The sequence below is a fragment of the Onychomys torridus genome, unplaced genomic scaffold (genome assembly GCF_903995425.1).
Source record: "Onychomys torridus unplaced genomic scaffold, mOncTor1.1, whole genome shotgun sequence".
Taxonomy (NCBI): domain Eukaryota; kingdom Metazoa; phylum Chordata; class Mammalia; order Rodentia; family Cricetidae; genus Onychomys; species Onychomys torridus.
In genome coordinates this window covers 242,576-263,465 of record NW_023411183.1, presented here as the reverse complement: position 1 = coordinate 263,465, position 20,890 = coordinate 242,576, and the positions used below count along the sequence as shown (strand labels likewise).

At 37.1% G+C, this 20,890-nt stretch overlaps 1 pseudogene; it reads right to left on the bottom strand.

Annotated features, from left to right (window-relative positions):
• The window catches only part of LOC118574989, a 73,489-nt pseudogene that overhangs the window by 1,957 nt on the left and 50,642 nt on the right, over positions 1-20,890 (bottom strand).

Below are 20,890 nucleotides of genomic sequence, written 5' to 3'. Positions count from 1 at the left end.
GTATCTTGTATTGCTCCCTTACATCTACTGTGACACATTGATATATCTGTTGTCAGGATCTACTTTCAAGGTACTGCCACAGACTCTGTTATTTCCTTCTCTTTTATGTGGAGTTAATTATTTTCTTCTGGTTTACTACCATTCAATGGATGACTAACATGTATAACTCCATTTCTTGCTAAAGGTGTATGGTACATATAATAAAACATACATATATTATACATATATATAGATATATGTTTTAATATACTACAACATTTTTGATGCATTGAATCAGTAATCTATCCTAAAATATCTGACACAAGTGAGCTACTTAATTTTTGGAACAATGCTTATTAATTAGAATATTGAAGGACTATCCATGGGTAAGTGAAGCATCCCCATATATATATATATATGAATGTGTGCAATTTGTGCTTAGATATTCACTAAATAAGTATTTTTTAATACCAGCTTGAGGGTACAGTCTATTATATCTCAAGTTCAGACACCCATGGGAGAAGTTCAAAAAAAATTCTAAATTCAGAGGTCACAAATACTGCAAGGGAATAGAAAGTTACAGACACAGCAGGGCAGTTGAATACATAAATTTTAGGTATGTTATCATGCATATCATTCCTAAAAAGCATAGGTAAGATGACCTATCATCAAGCATGTATGGTTGCCATATAATACTACCCTTAACTAAGAAGCTACTTGACCTCACAGGTGCTATAAGAGGAAACTCATTAATGCTTAAGAAGGTGGCCATGGCTAATCAATTAATACTCCACTGGGGGCTGCAATATAGAGTATTTGGGTAGCATAAATTGTATTTAGTGAGTTTTTCTTAATTATTTAAAATTAAGAGAGAACAAATTAGATAGGTAGATAAGTTACAGATTTGGGAGGGTTTGAATGTCCTTCAAATACATAGTATAAAATTCTCAAAGAAGGGTAGGAGATTTAGCTCAGTTGTAGAATGCTTGCCTAGCAAGTGCAAGGCACTTAGTTTGGTCCTCAGCTCTGAAAATAAAAGAAAAAAATAACAAAAGTTCTCAAAGAAAAAGAATTGTATAAAATTTCAAAATTGGAATAACCCCAGTAACAGATTTAGTACTTGGTATGAAAATACTAGCTTTTAAAGAATCTTATTCCCAATGAAACATGCTGTGAATACATTCCTGACCTGTTCTTCTAAATGCAGATTCTATATTCCATTGCAACACTTAGGTCTTGGTACAGCTCTCCATAAGAATGTAGAAACTGCCTTCAGTATATTTTTTCATATATTACTTCTCTAAATTGAAGCAAAAAATGGACATAATCACTTAGGAAATTTGAAATTTTTGTTATTGTTTGCAGCCAAAAAATATATATTTGGGTTATTAAACCCAAATATCTAATCTTCTGCAATGTATGAAAAAGCTTGCTGGGAAGAATCATTAGAATAACCTATGAGCTACAATCATTATTGAAATACAGTTATAAAATATCTAACGTGGATAGTGTTTTGAATTATGTTTACATTATGTGTGGGGAAAAAGCATATTGTTCAGCACAGAGGAAAGAAGTTTCCTGTAGCAAATAATATCTGCAGTTGGTCATAGATATAAATCATTACACATTTTAATGTGTATTCTTTACTATTTCAAGACACGGTGATGCACATTTCATATCCTAAATAAGAGAAGGAATAAATTTGTCTGACTTCTTTCTTGATATTTTTCAGGTTTTTAGATAATGCAGAATCCTGTAGAAATGAGGAACCCTTCCTGTAGATTTATTCTTACCTGTCCCATTGGAAATCTCATTGTCTGCACAAGGAGTGCAATCATAGCAGCAAACAGCCTTGCCCTCTAGGGAAATTTTCCTGAATCCAGGCCCACAGATATCTCTGCACACAGACTTAGGGATCTGAGAAAAATGGAAGCAAAGTTAACAAATTCTCATGGTTCCTCGAAAACCTCAATAATAATGTTTTTTAATATCACACAATTAATTTCCAAGTTTTTATTCCTATAAATTTCAAAAGGATCTCAAGCATCTGTGATCTACATAAGATTGGTCTAAGATTTTTCCCACACTTAGACTAGAGTATAGTGGTGTAGGAAAAATTATGATGCTGGTAGATAATAGAAGCCATGACCTAGAAGGTCAATTGGAGTTTCTAGATAGTTCCTGTCTCTATACTTACTTTCTAAGTAAGTGTTGTGAAAGTTTTATTTTCATAATGATTGTGAATGTTGATTGTCAACTTTATAGGACTTATAATTATGATGTAAACATATTGTTGGATATTTTTGTGAGTATTCGTAAAGAGAAGTTTAAAGGGTTCACTCTAAGAGTGACCATCATCATTCCAAAGGTTGTTGTGTGAGAATGAATGAGAATGTGAAAAAGGTGATCTGTGGTATTTATATTATTATATTGATTGAGGATATGATGTCATTGTGAATTTCATGTTCCTAGAGCAATACATTTGCAAAGATAAGGGCTGCATTCTCATATTGTCTGCCATAAGAAACACTTTCTTATGTAATATTGGGTATGTATTTATTTGCAGCAACAGAACAGGAGAGAAACATACACACATGCTCACTATAATATTGTCCCATTTAAGAGGTGGATAAAAGAAAAATGATAACCATTTATGGTCTGTAATTTTTAAGCATGGAATCAAAATGAATGAACTTTACAAATTTCAGATACAGTGAAGGTATTCTAATAGAGACATTGTGTATTGCTTTGAAAAAAAATGGCAATCACAAGCATAGATATGTGACTACATATTTCCTCAAGGTTGGTGCTATCTTGAGAGTTATTGATATTTTAAGACTTGGAAACTTATTGGAAGAATTATATAAATGGTTGGAGTTCTGATGATTTGTGAGCCTGATCCAATCCCACTATTACTCTCTACTTCCAATGTGTGGACTGAGACTTTTTGATTGAGGTTTCTGCCCATCACTCCATGGGTGCCATTCATTGGCATGCCTCCTGACCATAAAGGACTCCCATAACTTTAGAAATGTAAGTCAGATAAACTCATTTTATTCAAAAGTCACTTTGGGTGATAGTGTTTGATCATAGAAAGAAAACAGAACTTATTCAGTTTGTGTTGTGAATGAAAAGAATTTCTCCTTCAGAGTGTCCTGGGATTTATTATGAAGATTGGATGTACCACTTCTGAGATGAACTTAATTTGTGTCCACTTGATAAAAACTATCCCATGCATCACTGAGTAATAATAGACATTTAAAGCTAAGAACTCCCACTTTTAAGAATCAGGGAATGATAAATCATTGTCGTCTACTAGTTCAGTTTTATATTTCTCTAATTGGAATTTATTTTAATGGGATTTAGTTTCAAAACCAGGAGTTGCTATAATGGGGATGTGTTTGTGTTATTATGATAAGTTGAATGCATTGAGATATTATATAACTCACCTCTGAATATCCTTTTGGCCATTGTACCATCTGCTCAATCAAAGACAACTGTTGACCCTGGGGAAAATTGGGTGAAAATGTTCCAACTTTCACTTTTTGCACAAGGCCCTTTGGAAAATTCCAAAAGTTGAGAATATCATACTTAGTATCATGTAGCTTCTGTTCCAATTCTAGAGCCATGTTGGCTCCCACATGGATATTCCTCAAGAAAGGATGCAGCTGAAAGTGAGGCAAGAACATATTTTAAAGTGGATGTGAGTGGTTGACCAGAAATACATTATTGAGTGACTATCACTGGTCATGATCTCTGGTGTAGTCTATCAAACAAGGTTTTACATATTTCAACATTTTACATATAATATATGTATAAATATACATATCCACAAAGACAAACTTGAATATATGCAAATGTAGGTAGTATGCATATGTTCAATTTTATATGTAAAATGTTGAAATATGTAATACCTTGTTTGGTGCCTGTGAAAAGTCTTAAAATTTCACATTGTTGATGCTCTAACACATTGGAAGGGATATTACCTGCCAGGGGGAGAACTCCATTCTTTCCCCATTTCCAAATGGTTGCATTTGTACTTGCTGGAGACTCATCTCATGGAGACTGTGAGCCACAGTATAAACAGCCTTGTATGTATTGTAGCTGTCTTCATTCATTGATGAATCAAAAATGTATCTAGGCAGAAATTCCAAGGAAGCATTGGGTAGGCAGTTCTCCAATAGATGACAATCCAGTTCTGAAAATGAGCACTTGAAGAACATAATCCAAAATTTAGGAAGGTAATTGTCTTCTGGGTATTTATAAGGATTAACTGTTTGGAGAAAATTTTTAAATTCAATGACCTGTTCATGGTGTTGTGAAAAAATGAGACTTCCATGGAATGAATCCAGTAAAAAATAATCAGCAATATTAGTAAGGTCCCATTCAGAGGTCATGAGCCAAACTTTCCTTGTCAAAATCTGTTGCCCTAGATTTCGCATTAAACCTTGTAGTGAATCATTGTCACCATAAATGATGATGATATTGGCTGAGGATTTCTGGACCATGCCAAGACCTTTCCAGTATTTATATGACAATGAATTCCTGGTACTTTGGATCATTTCAACAAAAGCTATGCATACTCGATTTTCCTCCATTTTTTCTCTGATATCTGATAGAAACCGAGTCCCCCTGTGATCATCTGGGATAAGTAAACCAACCCAGGTCCAGCCAAAATGAACAATAAGAGAGACCATTGCAAGAGACAGAGATGTGCCTTTTGGGGCCATCTGGTAGAGAGAAGTAAACTGACTTCGGTCACTGAAGATAGGATCAAAAGGACCAACAGTGAGCTGAAGAGAAAACAGTTTTGAACAAGAGAAAGAACAATGGCATTATGCACAATCCTCATTCTGTAGAAACAGATGGAAATGGTCAGCACAATGATGGATTCACCTTTAATTTAAGTCAAATTTATCTGACAGAATTTTTCAGAAAATTACTAGCCTATCCTCCATCTTTATTAATTCTCCTTGTTTACTCCATCCTCCACTTTCTTTCCTTTCTAAGTGACTGAAATAGAAGTCCATCTCCAATTGTCTGGACACTTGTCATCAATATATAACTAATCCAAATGTCTGACTTTTTCTTTAGTATAGCTGAAAATGTCAGCAAATATACCTGGCTCTTCTCCCATACAACTCCTTACCTGTGGAAATTTGTAGAGCTGAAGCAGAGTCTCAATATGAGCAGATTTTGCCCATGATGGTCCTGTTAGTATAGCAGCTGACTTTCTCTTTTTTATACAGGCATAATTACAGTAGGGACTACTCAGCCCTGTGAGCCAAATAAGGGGATTCATAAGAATGTTTTTCTCACTGTATGGGATGTTATAAAAATCAAATCCCAGAGACATGTTGGGTAAAAGATGAGGGTTCCTGTTGATCTCCTCAATGGCAAACACCAGGGACAGAACCAACTGGTATATTTTAAAATTATACCTGCAGATATTGAATAAAAATACACCTGAGGAAATTACAGACCACACAGAGCTGCAGATTTAGTGCAATGGTTTCCTAGTTCACATATTAATGTTTATATGAAATCCACATTAAAAATTTTCCACCAAATGCCTGGAATTCAACTCACTAGATTACCTTGTTAGGATGATATAAGATCATGTAGGTGTGACCCTTATAATATGCAGTCCCATGACTGCTCACTGTACATTTTATTGTTTCTGGTACCCAAAAATTTTTACCTGTAAAAGTAAAAAAGTCACTTACAAAAAACCATATCTCTTCCTGCATTGTTTTTTGTTGAGTGATTCATATTTATAAATATTTGTGAAACTTTGACTACATTATATTTGTGTGAGATTATATTACTTTTTTTATCTTTTATATGTGTGGCACTGTATGTAAAATGTTTGAAATTTAAATGTTATGCGGGCAAGACAGAGGATAACCTCCACAAGCAGATGTTTATTTACTTTTCCCTTTCATAGTGGTTCTACTCATCCATTTGCATATCCCTGGATTTATTTATGGCATACTTCCTTAGCTTTTCATGTATAAGTCTCCTCTCTTGCTCATCATCCCTAGATGTTTGCACATGTTCACTCAAGAAATTTTTGTGGACATGAACTCAGGTCAATTCACCTGATCCTCAGGCATTTTTACCTTCTGAGATATTCCTTAATTGTCAATGCCTGAAATTTAGAAATATAGGTTTCATTAGACTACCATAAAATATTGCTTAATAAACCTCATTGTCAAGCAATGGAAACCAGTTTTTGAATTGTTGTTTTTAGGGGAGTCCAAGAGACTTCCTCCCAAAATATAAACAGTTTCCCATGTCCTTTGTTCCTTTTACAATAAGAAGGAAATATCTTATTGAAGATATCACACACTGCAAAAGTGAAAAGATCAATTTGTATTAACCAGGAAGCGTCCCTAATGAGGACTGGCTCCCAACATTACAGACACAGTCATACAACCTCAAAACGAAGAAAAGTTACCTGTAGTCCTATCCATATGTAAGGAGAATGAATGACTACAATAGTCAGCAGAGTGAGATATTCTTATAGGTGTAATTATGACACTTATAGCCTTGGATGACTGAGATTTACTCAATTGAACTTTAGGCATGATGGGATAGGAAGGAAACAATGCTTGTAACTGTACTTATACATGTAGACAATTATCTGTAGTAGAAGGAATTGACTCTAGAGGATAACCAATCTCCCTCTTGAACACTGACACAAAAATACTCAATAAAATATTGGCAAATAAACTCTAAGAACACATCAAAAAATTATTCACCATGATCATTTAGGCTTCATCCAAGAACTACAAGGATGGTTCAACATACAGAAATAAATATGTCAATGTAATACATCATATAAATGGACTGATAGAAAGAACCATGTAATCATTTCATTAGAACCTGAAAAGGCTTCTGACAGAATCCATTACCCCTTCATGATAAAGGTCTTGTAGAGATCAGGAATACAAGTAACATATTAACCATCATAAAAACAATATACTGTAAGCCAAATCCAACATCAAATCAAATGGAGAGAAACTCAAAGCCATTATACTAAAATCAGGAACAAGAAAAGGCTGTCTGCTATCCCTATATTTATTCAATATATTACTAGAAGTTCTAGCTAGAGTAATAAGACAACAAAAGAAGATCAAGTATATAAAAATTAGAAAGGAATAAGTTGAAATTTTACTACTAGCCTATGATATCTTTGTATACATAAGTGACCCCAAATTTATACCAGGGAACTCCTACCACTGATAAACACCTTCTGTACTGTGGCAGTACACAAAATTAACTAAAAATATTCAGTAGCCTTCCTATATACAAATGATAATTTGGCTGAGAAAGAAATCAGAGAAACATCACCCTTCATAATAGCCACAAATAATATCAAATACCCTGGGGAATCTCTACTTAAATAAGTGATATACTTGCAGGACAAGAACTTTAAATCTCTGAAGAAATAAATTGAAGAAGATATCAGAAAATGGAAATATCTCTCATGCTTGTGGATAGGTAGGATTTACATAGTAAAATTGGCAATGTTATCAAAAGCAATGTACACATTCAGTGAAATCCCCATGAAAGTCCCAACACAATCCTTCACAGACCTAGGAAGAACAATACTCAACTTCATTAGGAAAAAGAGAAAACACAGTGAAGCTAAAAGTTTCCTATAAAACAAAGCCACCTCTGGAGGCATCAACATCCCTGACATCAAGCTCTACTATAGAGCTATAGTAATAAAACCAGTTTGTTAGTGGCATAAAAAGCAACTTGTGGAACAATGGAATTGAATTTGAGACCCTGACATTAAAAGACACCCTAATGAACACCTGGGTTTTGACAAAGAAGCCAAAACTGTACAAGGAAAACAAGAAAGCATCTTCAGTAAATGGTGCTGTCATAATTGGATGACAACATGGAGAAGAATGTAAATGGATCCATATCTATCACCATGCAGAAAACTCAAGGAGAAGTGTATCAAGACCTCAATCAAAAAACCAGATACTCTACATCTGATAGAAGAGAAAGTATGATGTTGTCTTGAATGCATTGATACAGGAGACTACTTCCTATATATAACACCTGTAGCACAGACACTGGGAGCAACAATTAATAAATGAGACCTCCTGAAACTAGAAGCTTCTATAAGGTAAAAGACACAGTAAACAACATAAAACAACAGCCTACAGAATGGGAACCCAAAAACCGACAATTACAGAAGGCTGATCTCTAAGATATATAAAGACCTCAAGAAACTAGACACCCAATAATGAACAATCCAATTTAAAAAAAATGGGCTGTAGAGCTAAACAGAGAATTCTTATAGGAAGAATTTCAAATAGTCCAAAGAATTTTCAGGAATTGCTCAACATCCTTATTCATCAGGGAGATGCTAATCAAAACAACTCTGAGATACTGTCTTACAACTGTTGGAATAGCTAAGATCAAAAGCACTGAAGACAGATTATGGTGCAGAGTGTGGGGAGCAAGGGCAACACTCTGCCAATATGAGTGGGAGCTCAAACTTGTACAGTCACTTTGAAATCAGTGTAGTGGATTCTCACAAAATTGGGAATCAATCTTCCACAAGACCCAGCTATACCACTGTTGGGCATATACCCAAGGAATTCTCAGTGTTAACAGAGAGACACACACTCAACTATTTTCATGGAAGCATTCTACATAATAGCCAGAACCTAGAAACAACCTAGATGCCCTTCAAATGAAGAATGGATTAAGAAAATGTGGTAAATATACACAATGGGGTACTACTCACCAGAAAAAATCAATGACATGAAATTTGCAGGCAAATGAATGGAACTAGAAATTATTATTCTGAGAAAGGTAAGCCAGACTCAGAAAAACATACATAGCATATACACATTCGTAAGTGGATACTAGAAGTAAAGCAAAGGATAACCAGACAAGAACCCACAACTCCAGAGAAGCAAACTAACAACAAAGGCCCAAAGAGGGACACATGGATCACCTAGGAAGAGGAAAGAGATGAGATCTCAGAGAGTGAAATGGGGGTGAGAAGTGGGCAATGGTGGGTAGGGGATGGGGCATGAGAACATAAGGGAATGGAATGCTCAAGCTGTAATAGGGATGGAGTAAGAGAGCAGTGAAAGAGATACCATGATAGAGGAAAATATCATGGGTAAAGACAGAAACCTGGTGCTAGGGAAGTTGCCAGGAATCCCCAAGGATGACCCCAAACTGGACTACTAGAAATAGTGGAAAGGTTGCCTGAACTAAACAGTCTTGCCCCAGTGATCAGATCTGTACCCTAGCTGTCCTCACAGAGATGTTCTCCAATGACTGATGGAGAGAGATGTAGAGATCCATAGCCAAACACCAGGCAGTGGTCCATGTGGTTCAGACAGAGAGAGAGAGGAGGGATTCTATGAGCAAGTGCATCAAGATCATGTTGGGGAAACCTACAGAGAAGACCAAACCTAACTAGTGGGAACTCATGAAAATTGGATCAATGACTGTGAAGCCTGCATGGGACTAGACTGGGCTGTCTGCATGGTGAGAAAATTAGGCACCTTGATCTGCTTGGGGGGCCTTCTGGCTGTAGAATCAGAATCCATATCTGGTGCATGAGAGGGCTTTTGGAGCCCTCTACCTATGATGGGACACCTCAAAGTACAGCCTTGAGGCAGGGAGAAGGGCTTGGACTTGTCTCTACTGTATTGTCTCCCCATGGGAGGCCCTGTCATCTTGTTGGAGTGAGGGATATGGGTTGGGGGGGGCTCTGTGGGGGAAGAAGGAAGGAAGAGGGGGATCTTTTATTGTGTAAAATGAGTGAAATTTTTTTCTTAATTAAAAATAATAAGGAGCTGCAGAGGCAGGCAGTGCCTTGCCCCCATTTTGGGTAACTGTTGTATTGCTTGCAATCCCTAACCTTGATATACTCCCTAATCTAATTCCACCCTCCTGAATGCTTAAGGGAAGCTCTTTGTCTATGTATCCAGCATATTGGGCATTAACAACTTAGATGCAAGTTTGTAAATCATCAGAAGCAGGGTAGGGGATTTAGCTCAGTGTTAGAGTGCTTGCCTAGTAAGTGCAAGGCCCTGAGTTCGATCCTCAGCTCAACAACAACAACAACAACAACAACAACAACAACAACAACAACAAACATCATAAGCAAAATTCTGCCCAGACCTCCACCCTCCGTTACGGCATTCGGAATTCAAAAAAAGAAGAGCTGGTGAAGACGGTAATGGGGAAACCCACAGAGACAGCTGAGCAGTGCTAGTTGTAGCTCCCTGACTCTGGAGTGACAGCATTTGGAAGCTGCATGGGACCGAACTAGGCCTGCTGAATGTGGGTGACAGTTGCACGGCATGATCAGTTTCTGGAGTCCCTGGCAACAGGACCAGGACTTATCCCAGGTGCATGAACTGGCTTCTTAGAGCCCATTCCCTATGGTGGGATACGTTGCTCAGCCTTGATACAATGGGGAGGGGCTAGGCTCTCCTTCAACTTAGTATACCGGAATTTGTTGACTACCATGGGATGCCTTACCCACTCTGAGGAGTGGATGGAGGTGGAGTGGGAGGGAGGTGAGCGGGCGGGAGAATGGGATGGAGGGAGAACTGGGGTTGGTATGTAAAATGAAAAAAATTAATAAATAAATATATTAAAAATAATAATAAAGAAAAGAAATTAGCAAAAATGTTGAGAAATAAAAATACAAGATTCTAACTATACAGAAATACATTTTAGTAACTCATGATGTACAATATTGTCAATGGATGATAACTGTAGATGACAGAAGTACATATTGGAATTCTTACAAATCTTGTAATGTGGTATGGGAATTACTGTTCCTGAATCACGTAATTTCCATTGGACATCAGAGATGTCATTAATTTTTTATTCAATTACATTAGATACAATAGTGACATTGGACAACTTAATATTTTGTTAATCTCATCAGACTAAATCAATCTAAAATGGTCTGAATTGTTACTGAATATGAATGCGGTGTTAGATAGGCACATATATTTCTGGAAGTGACACATTGAGATATATATTAAAAGAATCACCACAGTAATAACTCTGACTGCCATCAGTGCTCACTTCTTGAGACCCCAAAAACATTCTTACACCAGGTAGGATGGTGAACATCTGATTAGCTGCCTGTATGTGTGTTTCTGGTTGTATTGTAATATATCAGGGCAGAGTACATTTTCTTTGTGAAACACCCGAAAAATGGAGCTAGCAAGTAAGATCTCAGTGCTAATGGAAAGACCATACTGAGGATGAACCTAACACGGTGGCTAAAACAGAACAAACAACAAAAAAGTGTTTTTAAAATAAATGAATGCAATCCACATAGACATTCATAAAAGGATATGGAGAACATTCCAGAATCACTCTGCCCTTATGAAGAGAAAAGGCTACAAAGCTTCAATTCATGGAGAGAGGGCCATCAGTAATGAGGCCACAGGCAACAATGGAGGGAAGAGCTCAGAATCATGACAGTTATGGGTAGAGCCATTTTCACTGCTAATACACAGAAGGAGGACACATGGGGAAAAACATGCAGGTGACTTTCTATGTGTGAGTTAATGCTTCAGAAAATTGATAGTTATATCTCTTTATTGCTGGTTTTTCAATTGTGAAACATAAAATATACATATATTTATATGTATGTAGTGTTGCCCTTAACTATTTGTCCTAAAAAGACAATGAAACTGGCCATTACTGTTATTAAAAAGCAACATTGACAAATCTTTGTCAGTCCAAGTTACAGAATTTGTTCAAAAATTGTGGCATTTTATAATTAATGTCTTTTTTTGGTTTGCTTTTTGAGACAGGGTTTCTCTATATAGTTTGTGCCTTTCCTGGATCTCGCTCAGTAGACCATGCTGGCCTTGAACTCACAAAGATCCGCCTGCCTCTGCCTCCCAAGTGATGGGATTACATGTGTGCCACCACCGCCCGGCTCTATAATTAATGTCTTATCCTGAATGTTTCATGAACAAAACTGCTGAAGCATGATATGAATGAGGAGGAGAATATTAGACACACCAAAGTGGCTGGGAGAAAGACCATAAGGTATTAATCCTAAACAAAAAATTATAGGTGACCTAGGAATGGTAAGTGTCAGAGAAATCTTCTATAGGGAAAAGCAAACCATTCAAATATCAAATATCAAATGGTTTCTCTCAAAAATATACAATAGTGTAGCTTTATATGTTCTGACCTGCTTGTATTTAGGAACACACAAAAATGTGTGTGTGTGTGTGTGTATGTGTGTGTAAACATATGTCCATGTAACATCATTATAAATAGCCCATGAATTTGAAAGGGAAGAAGTAGAGTTACGTGGGAAGTTTTGGAAGTAAAGAAAGAAAAGATAAATGCTCCAACAATGTTATATTTTCAAAATTAAATTAAGTAATAAAAATTGTAAAACAAGCATCCCACTGCAAAATATTTTAGAATAAGCTGCAAATAAATACTTCCAGAAACTTCACATAAAAAGGTGTATATTTATAGTAGAGGAGAAAAACTCTTAACATCCGAATTGTGAAATATAAAATTCATATGATACATGAATTTATATCACATCATAAACATAAGAAATATTTGTTGATTTGGGAAAATCTAGTTTGACATATCAAGTTAATCACATTTTTTAATTTACTGAGAGGGAAATGTTCTTCAACTCATACATTTCTAGAGATAACACCAATTTTAACTTGGAAGGGTACCAGTTATCATATATAACAGGATTTGCCATATGGGAGAAAAATTGTTTCACCCAGGGCAAAATCTTTGCACTGATTATGGTATGAGTTTGATCTCAACTCACACATGGTAGGAAGTGAAGTTACCCTTTCACACATGATCTCTCACCAGCATATGAGATCTGAGGCATGAGTATGCATTGAAAAAAAGTGGTAAAAATGCTTTGAAATGTCTGTATCATGTGAATTACAATAGGCTAATTCATATTGCCCCTAAAAGATCACTTACATTAATCTGGAAGTTGGCATAAAATTTTAATGTTCATATAGTATATTTTCTGAACAGTTGTTATAGTCTTAAAGTAAAATCCATTTAGTAGTTTAGAACATGCTAAAACCAATTTAGTGCAGCAAGATTCCAGCCTACAGCTTATAAGTATTGTAATGTTGATCACTAAAATGATTATTTCTAGGCATGTAAAAATTCAGAAACAATGAAATAGAGACAAAGACACAGAGCATCAGAGAGAGGATAAATATGCACTCTCATACTGTAATAAAGGATGTAATAAGAAGCCCTAGAAAGTGATGTTAATTCTGATATATATACTTCTTATACCCTAACCTGTATGTCAAATTTTAGGAAAGTTGTTATACAACACTAGATTTTGAGGGAGGAAAGGAATGGGGAAAAGGTACACATATTAATATTTTGTAGTACAAAAGTATTTTATTACCACAAATTTAGTTTGTTTTTATTTCTGAAGTAATACAAAACAAGCCCCATGTGGCCATGTTCAAATCAATGTATCTTATGAACACATCCGTGAAAATGAGATAAAATGTTATTTAAGATGCATGGAACAACATGCAAAAAGGCAAAAGTGTCTGGCAGTAATAGATGAGCAAATAATTAATTTAATTACAGGAAACTTGAAGAAAGACAAATATGTCTAAACACAAAGAACCATTCCCAACGTCTAAGTTTGACACTTTTACTCCTAAGTCAGTGGCATCTTGCGACTCTACTATCACATCCCTCTGTAGTAACAGCTTTTGGGTGCACCACCTTTTTTCACAAGAGTACATCTTGACTTCTACTCTACCCTGAAGAGGCAGGTCAGACTTTGACAAAACCATCTTTCTACTGAAAATCTAACATGAAAAACATGTTACTTATAGGCACAACCAAGTAAGATCACAGGACTACAATTGTGTAATCATATTTAGAAACGATTATCAATTAACAAACAAGAAAACTTATTTTATCATCTTTGAGAAAAGAAAATAAAAGAAGAGTAACATGCAACTAAATAAGAAATTTTGAATTTTTCTTCTTAAAAATGGAAGTTTGGAGGATTGAATACTTATATCACCTGGGTCATATGTAATATGAAATCTGAAACCAGACAAATGAGAATCACCACTTACTGTAGGTGAAAATTGGTGAAATAATTTGGCAGATTAGGATGTGGAACTTCGTTGCTTGTGTAGTAAGTATGAACTGGAAAAAATACACCAATGACCACATCTCCTTCATGGTGAAAATCTTCTTTGATTCTGACATAACACTCAGAGAAATTGTAGGCAAATACATAACTGTGATTAGACAAGATCCTGGTAACAATAAACGAAAGAAAATATCCTATTAACACACATGTCTGCTCAGACATATGTCTGAAGGATCCAGATCTCACAGTGTCCATCAGGTTTTTACTTAGCTCTGGTGTTTGTGATCATATGTACTTCTAACTTTGTTGTTCAGTGAGGTTGTCACAGTAATCACTCTGAGCACTTTCTTATTTCCCCCTCTACTGCCATTGGGATTTCTGGAACTCTTTCTACCCTTGGGCTCTGCATCTGGGGCCCTATATTCAGGTGAAAAACAAGCTGAAAAATATGTTTATAGATTTTCTTCTGTGCCCCAAAGCACTATGATTTCAGCAAAAATAACAAGCAGTAAGAGCTCAGGGATTAAATACTCTTTGGCTGATTTGGCCACAAGAATGAAACAAGAAACTTTTCATATGAAAACACCTAAGGTTGTTGTAAACAGGCCATATCAGAGGATGACTTATCAAGTGTAGTGTGATAGAGAAGGGGCCAAACTCCCATGCTGAAAAAAACCAAGCAGAATAATTGAGACATAATGATTTAACAAACCAAAGGAAATCAGTAGATTCTACCTTGCTTAGTGTCTGTATTTCAGAATTTTCTTCCTTCTATGTTACATCCAAATATGCAGATCATTGTAATGCCCACACCTAATACAATTAATGGTCCTGCTATATTATTCAGTTACAAATTGGCCAATTATTTGAGAAATGAAGTGTCCTGGTAAGATGCTGGACTTTGACTTCTGCCCCACTGCTGTCCTATTTAATCCTCAGTAAACCTGGAGTACATAATTTGTACTAATCCACACCTAGTGGGTTTACCAGCTTCTTACCCTATTGTAAGAATATGATGATGATGGGAAATCCTTCTTTTCTGTATAAAGCATAATAATTTAAACCCTCTAAATGAACCCATCATGTAATAAACCAAATGAAGCTATGAGGAGGAGGGCTCTATTTCCTAGTTCACAGAATAAGGTAACTCAGTGAAAGTACATTATATTATGTTGCATTAATGAATGTTTGTTCCAACCTGTATATAAGCTCCTTGAGGAAAGGATAGAAGAGTGGAGTGAACGAAATCCCACAGACACTAGTCTGAAGATTGATAACCCTTATTTCTTTCTGAGTCATGTGAAGTAGAAAGCAGACTGAAACATCTGAAATAATTCAGTTGGTAGTGAATGTAGGATTTCCCCTGTGGTGGTGTTATGTTCCCCACAATATTGTACACCCTAATAAATTCATCTGTGGTCAGAGAACAGACAGCCACTAGAACAAAGCCAAAAATTGTGTCTAGAAAATGGGTGAGAGCAACCCATAGCAGAAGTTGGGTGGTGGTGGTGCATACCTTTAATCCCAGCACTTGGGAGGCAGAGCTAGCCAGATCTCCCAGTTCAAGGCCACTTTAGAAACAGCTAGGCATGGTGACTCATGCCTTTAATCCAAGGGAGTAACAGCAGAAAGTAGAAAGATATATAAGGCATGAAGACCAGAAACTAGAAGCTTTTGGCTGGAACAGCATTTTTGCGGGTTAAGCATTTAGGGTTTGGAGCAGCACAGATCTGCTGAGATTCATTAGGATAAGGACTCAGAAGCTTGCAGTCTGAGGAAAAAAGACTAGCTGAGGAACTGGCGAGGTGAGGAAGCTGTGGCTTGTTCTGTGTCTCTGATCTTCCAGCATTCAGCCCAATAACTGGTCTCAGGTTTGATTTCATTAATAAGACCTTTTATGATGTCTGTTACAATCCCTCCATCATTTATACATAGAAAAATATCACTTGCCCATCAAGAATGTAGAAAGAAAAATGACCCTAGATAACCGAACAGAATATGTGGATGCTGTGTTGTCTGGTAAGGGATGTGCTACTCAGGCACAAAACACTTTGGACTTCCTTAGATCCTATGATGTGCTGGGAATTGGTTTAGCTCACTGTATTTTACTTTATGTCTTGTTGTTACATCTTAGAAGCTCATTCTTTTCTAATGAGAGAAAAAACCAAGTGAACTTTTTTTTTCTTCTAATATAATGTAATTTTACATATCAGCCACAGATTTCCCTGTTTTCCCTCCAGCCGGCCCACCCTCCCTAAGCCAACCCTCATTCCAATTCCTCCAGGGCAAGGACTACCACTGGAATTTACCTTAACCTGGTAGTTTTGGTCGATGCATGTCCAGCCCCCTCCTCCCAGGCTGAGCAAAGTGTACCTGTATAGACCCCTGGTTACAAAGAGCCACCTCATGCTCTAAGGACAGGTACTGGTCCCACTACTTGGGTGCCTCCTAAACGGTCCAAGCTAATCAACTGTCTCACTTATCCAGATGGCCTGATCCAGTTGAGGCTCCTTAGCTATTGGTTCATAGTTCATGTGTTTCCACTAGTTTGGCTATTTGTCCCTGTGCCTTTTCCAATCATGGTCTCAACAATTCTCAATCATACAATCGCTCCTCTTTCTCACTGATTAGATTCCTGGAGCTCCACCTGGGGCCTGGCTGAGGATCTCTGCATCCACTTCTTTCAGTCAATGGATGAGAGTTCTAGCATGACAGTTAGGGTGTTGGGTCATCCAATAACCAGAGTAGGTCAGTTCGGGCTTTCTCTTGACCATTGCCAGTAGTCTATTGTGGAGGTATCTTTTTGGATATCTGGGGACATCTCCAGCACTTTGCTTCTTCCTATTCTGGTAGTGTCTTTATCTACCATTGTCTCCTTTTCATTGTTCTCCCCCCTCTCTGTTCCTGATCCAGATGGTATCTCCCACTCCCCTAAACTCTCTTTCGCTAGAACCTTGCCCTTCCTTAACCAACTCATGTCCAGTTTAGTCATGTAGCTCTCATTAATTTTTCTGTCATTGGGGGAATCCCTGTGTTTTTCTTAGGGTCCTATTTTCTAGGTAGCCTTCCTGGAGTTGGGAGTAGCAGTCAAGTCATCCTTTGTTTTACATCTAGTATCCTCCTATGAGTGAGGACATACCATGTTTGTCTTTCTGAATCTGGATTACCTCACTCAGGATCATTTTTTCCTAGATCCATCCATTTTCCTGCAAACCTCATGATGTCCTTTTCTTCTGCTGGGTAGTACTCCATTGTATATATGTATCACATTTTCTTTATCCATTCTTCAGAAGAAGGGCACCTAGGTTGTTTCCAGGTTCTGGCTATTACAAGAAATGCTGATAGGAATGTAGCTGAGCATGTGCCCTTGTGGTAAGCTTGAACATTCCTTGGGTATATGCCCAATGGTTGTACAGCTGGATCTTGGGTGAGATGGATTCACAATTTTCTAAGAGAGCGCCATATTGATTTCCCAAGTGGCTGTACAAGCTTGCATTCCCACTAACAGAGGAGGAGAGTTCCCTTGCTCCACATCCTCTCCAGAATAAGCTGTCTTCAGTGTTTTTGATATTCGCCATTCTGACAAGTGTAAAGTGGTATCTCAATGTCATTTGATTTGCATTTCCCTGATGATTAGGGATGTTGAGCAATTCCTTAAATGTTTTTCAGCCATTTGAGCTTCTTCTGTTGAGAACTCTCTGTTTACCTCTGTAGTCCATTTTTTAATTGGACTGTTGGCCATTTTAATGTCTAATTTCTTGAGTTTTTTATGTATTCTGGATATCAGCCCTCTGTCAGATGTGGGGTTGGTGAAGAAATTTTCCCATTCTGTAGGCTGCCACATTGTCTTGTTGACCATGTCCTTTGTTTTACAAGAGCTTCTCAGTTTCAAGGGGTCCCATTGATGGATTGTTTCTCTTAGTGTCTGTGCTACTGGAGTTATATTTAGGAAGAGATCTACTATGCCAACATGTTCAAGATTACTTCCTTCTTTCTCTTCTATCAGGTTTAGGGTAACGATTTATGTTGAGGTCTTTGATCCACTTGGACTTAAGTTTTTTGCACGGTGACAGATATGGATCTATTTGCAGCCTTCTACATGTTGACATCCATTCATGCCAGCACCACTTTGTAGTTAGAGTTTCCCTGCCTGGCCCAGTCAGGACAAATCTCTCTCACCCACCAGTCCCACAGTCGCTCAGACCCAACCAAGATAGCACATAGAAACTTATATTGCTTACAAACTGTATGGCCGTGGCAGGCTGCTTGTTATCTACCTTTTCTATCTTAAATTAACCCATTTTTGTTTATCTATACTTTGTCACATGGCTTGTGGCTTACCAGTGTCTTTACATGTTGCTTCTCATGGCGGCGGCTGGCGGTCTCTCTCCCCAGCCTTCTACTTCCCAGAATTCTCTTTTCTCTTGTCCCACCTATATTTCCTGCCTGGCCACTGGCCAATCAGCATTTTATTTGTACAGAGCGATATCCACAACACCACTTGTTGAAGATGCTTTCTTTTTTCCATTGTACCATTTTGGCTTCGTCAAAGATTAAATGTTCATACGTGTGGGGGTAGTTTCAGAGTCTTCAATTAGATTGTATTCATCCACATGTTGTTTTTTTATGCCAGTACCAAGCTGTTTTTATTACTGTAGATCTACAGCAGATCTTGAGGCCAGGGATTGTAATGCCTCTGGAGGTTGGTTTTTTTTGTTGTTGTTGTTGTTGTTTTTCTTTTTTTCAGGTGTCCTTTGGCTATCCTGGTTTTTTTGTTTTTCCATATGAAGTTGAGTATTATTCTTTCCAGGTCTGTGAAGAATTGTGTTGGGCTTTTGATGGGGATTGCATTGAATCTGTAGATTGCTTTTGTTAATTGCCATTTTTACTATGTTAATCCTGCCTATCCATGAGCATGGCAGATCTTTTCTCTTTCTGACTTCTTCAGTTTCTTTTTTCAGAGACTTACAATTCTTGTCACATAGGTCTTTTACTTGATTAGTCACAGTTACCCCAATGTACTTTATATAATTTTTGGCTACTATACTGGGTGATGTTACCCTGATTCCTTAACCAAACAAAGATGCAACTAAGAAAGAGAACTTCTGACTGATCTCCCTCATGAACACTGATACAAAAACTCTCAGTAAAGTACTGGCAAACAGTCTCCAAGAACACATCAAAACAATTATCCAATCCACCATGATCAAGTAGGCTTCATCCCAGGAATGCAAGGGTGGTTCAACATAGGAAAATCTGTCAATGTAATACACCATATAAAGAAACTGAAAGGAAAAAACCACATAATAATCTCACTAGATGCTGAAAGTGCATTTGACAAAATCCAACACCCCTTAATGATAAAGGTCTTGGAGCAATCAGGTATACAGTAAATATACCTAATCATAATTAAGGCAATCTGCAGCATGCCAACAGGCAACATCAAATTAAATGGAGAGAAACTCAATGTGATTCCACTAAAATTAAGAAAAAAAAAACAAGGCTGTCCTTTCTCCCCATAGTTATCCAATATAGTACTTGAAGTTCTAGCCAGAGCAATAAGACAACATTAGAAGATTAAGGAGATACAAATTGGAAACGAAGAAGTCAAGCTTTCCCTATTTGCAGATGACATGAGAGCATACATGCAGTACCCCAAAAATTTGACCAATGAACTTATACATTTTATAAACACCTTCAGCAATATATCATGATACAAGATAAACTCAAAATGTTGATTAGACATCCTATAAACAACTGACAAACAGGCTGAGAAGGATATCTAGTGAACATTAATTTGAGGGAAGATTGGGCGGAACTGGAATGAGTGGAGGGGTGGAAAGCTATGATCAGAATGTATTGTATGAGAAAAGAATATGTTTTCAATAAAACTTGGAAAATTAGAAAGAAGAAAGCAAAATACTTTAATCTTAATGGACTAGATACTTAATCTTTTTATGGATTTGTCTATTGGGACATAATGCACATATCAAAACTAATGTCTAGTACCATTATTAATACCTTATGCACCATCATGGTATTCCACAAAGGGTATTTCTTTGTATGTATGTTTGTTTCATGGTGTTTTAAAAACCCCATCAGTTTTCCCTCCTTCCCCTCTCCCAGACCCACTTATCCCCCCACTCCCCTAGCACACCCTTCTAGTACTCCTCCCATTTCCATTCAGATATATGTGGGCCTCCCATGGATATCAGCCAGCCATGGTATATAAAGTTGCAGTAAGACTGAATAATTCCTCTTCTATTAAGAATAAAGTAGGCAAACCAGTAGGAGTAATGCATTTCAATATCAGGCAACAGAGACAGAGACATATCCTCATCCCATTGTTAGTATTCCCATGAGAAGGCTAAGCTACACAACTGTAGCATGTATGCAGATGTGTTAGATCAGTCCACTGCAGGGAGTACTGGGTGAGACAACTGTAATCTGGGGGCTATCTCTGTGATGATCTAGAAACCTAGAGTAATGGAAATTCTCAGGAATCAATGAGAGTGTCCCTATTAATACTCTTAGCAGTGGGGGAATCGCTATGATTTTCTCTTTATTTAAGATCATGGTGGCATGGGCTTGATGTAAACTTCATTTGGTAACATGCAGTATATCTCTTATTTCTCTAATTTCTCTAGTACTTCCATCATAAAGGGGTGTTGAATTCTGTCAAAGGCATTTTCTGCATTCAGTGAGATGATCCTGTGGTGGATTACAATTATTGATTTTCATCTGTTGAAGCAT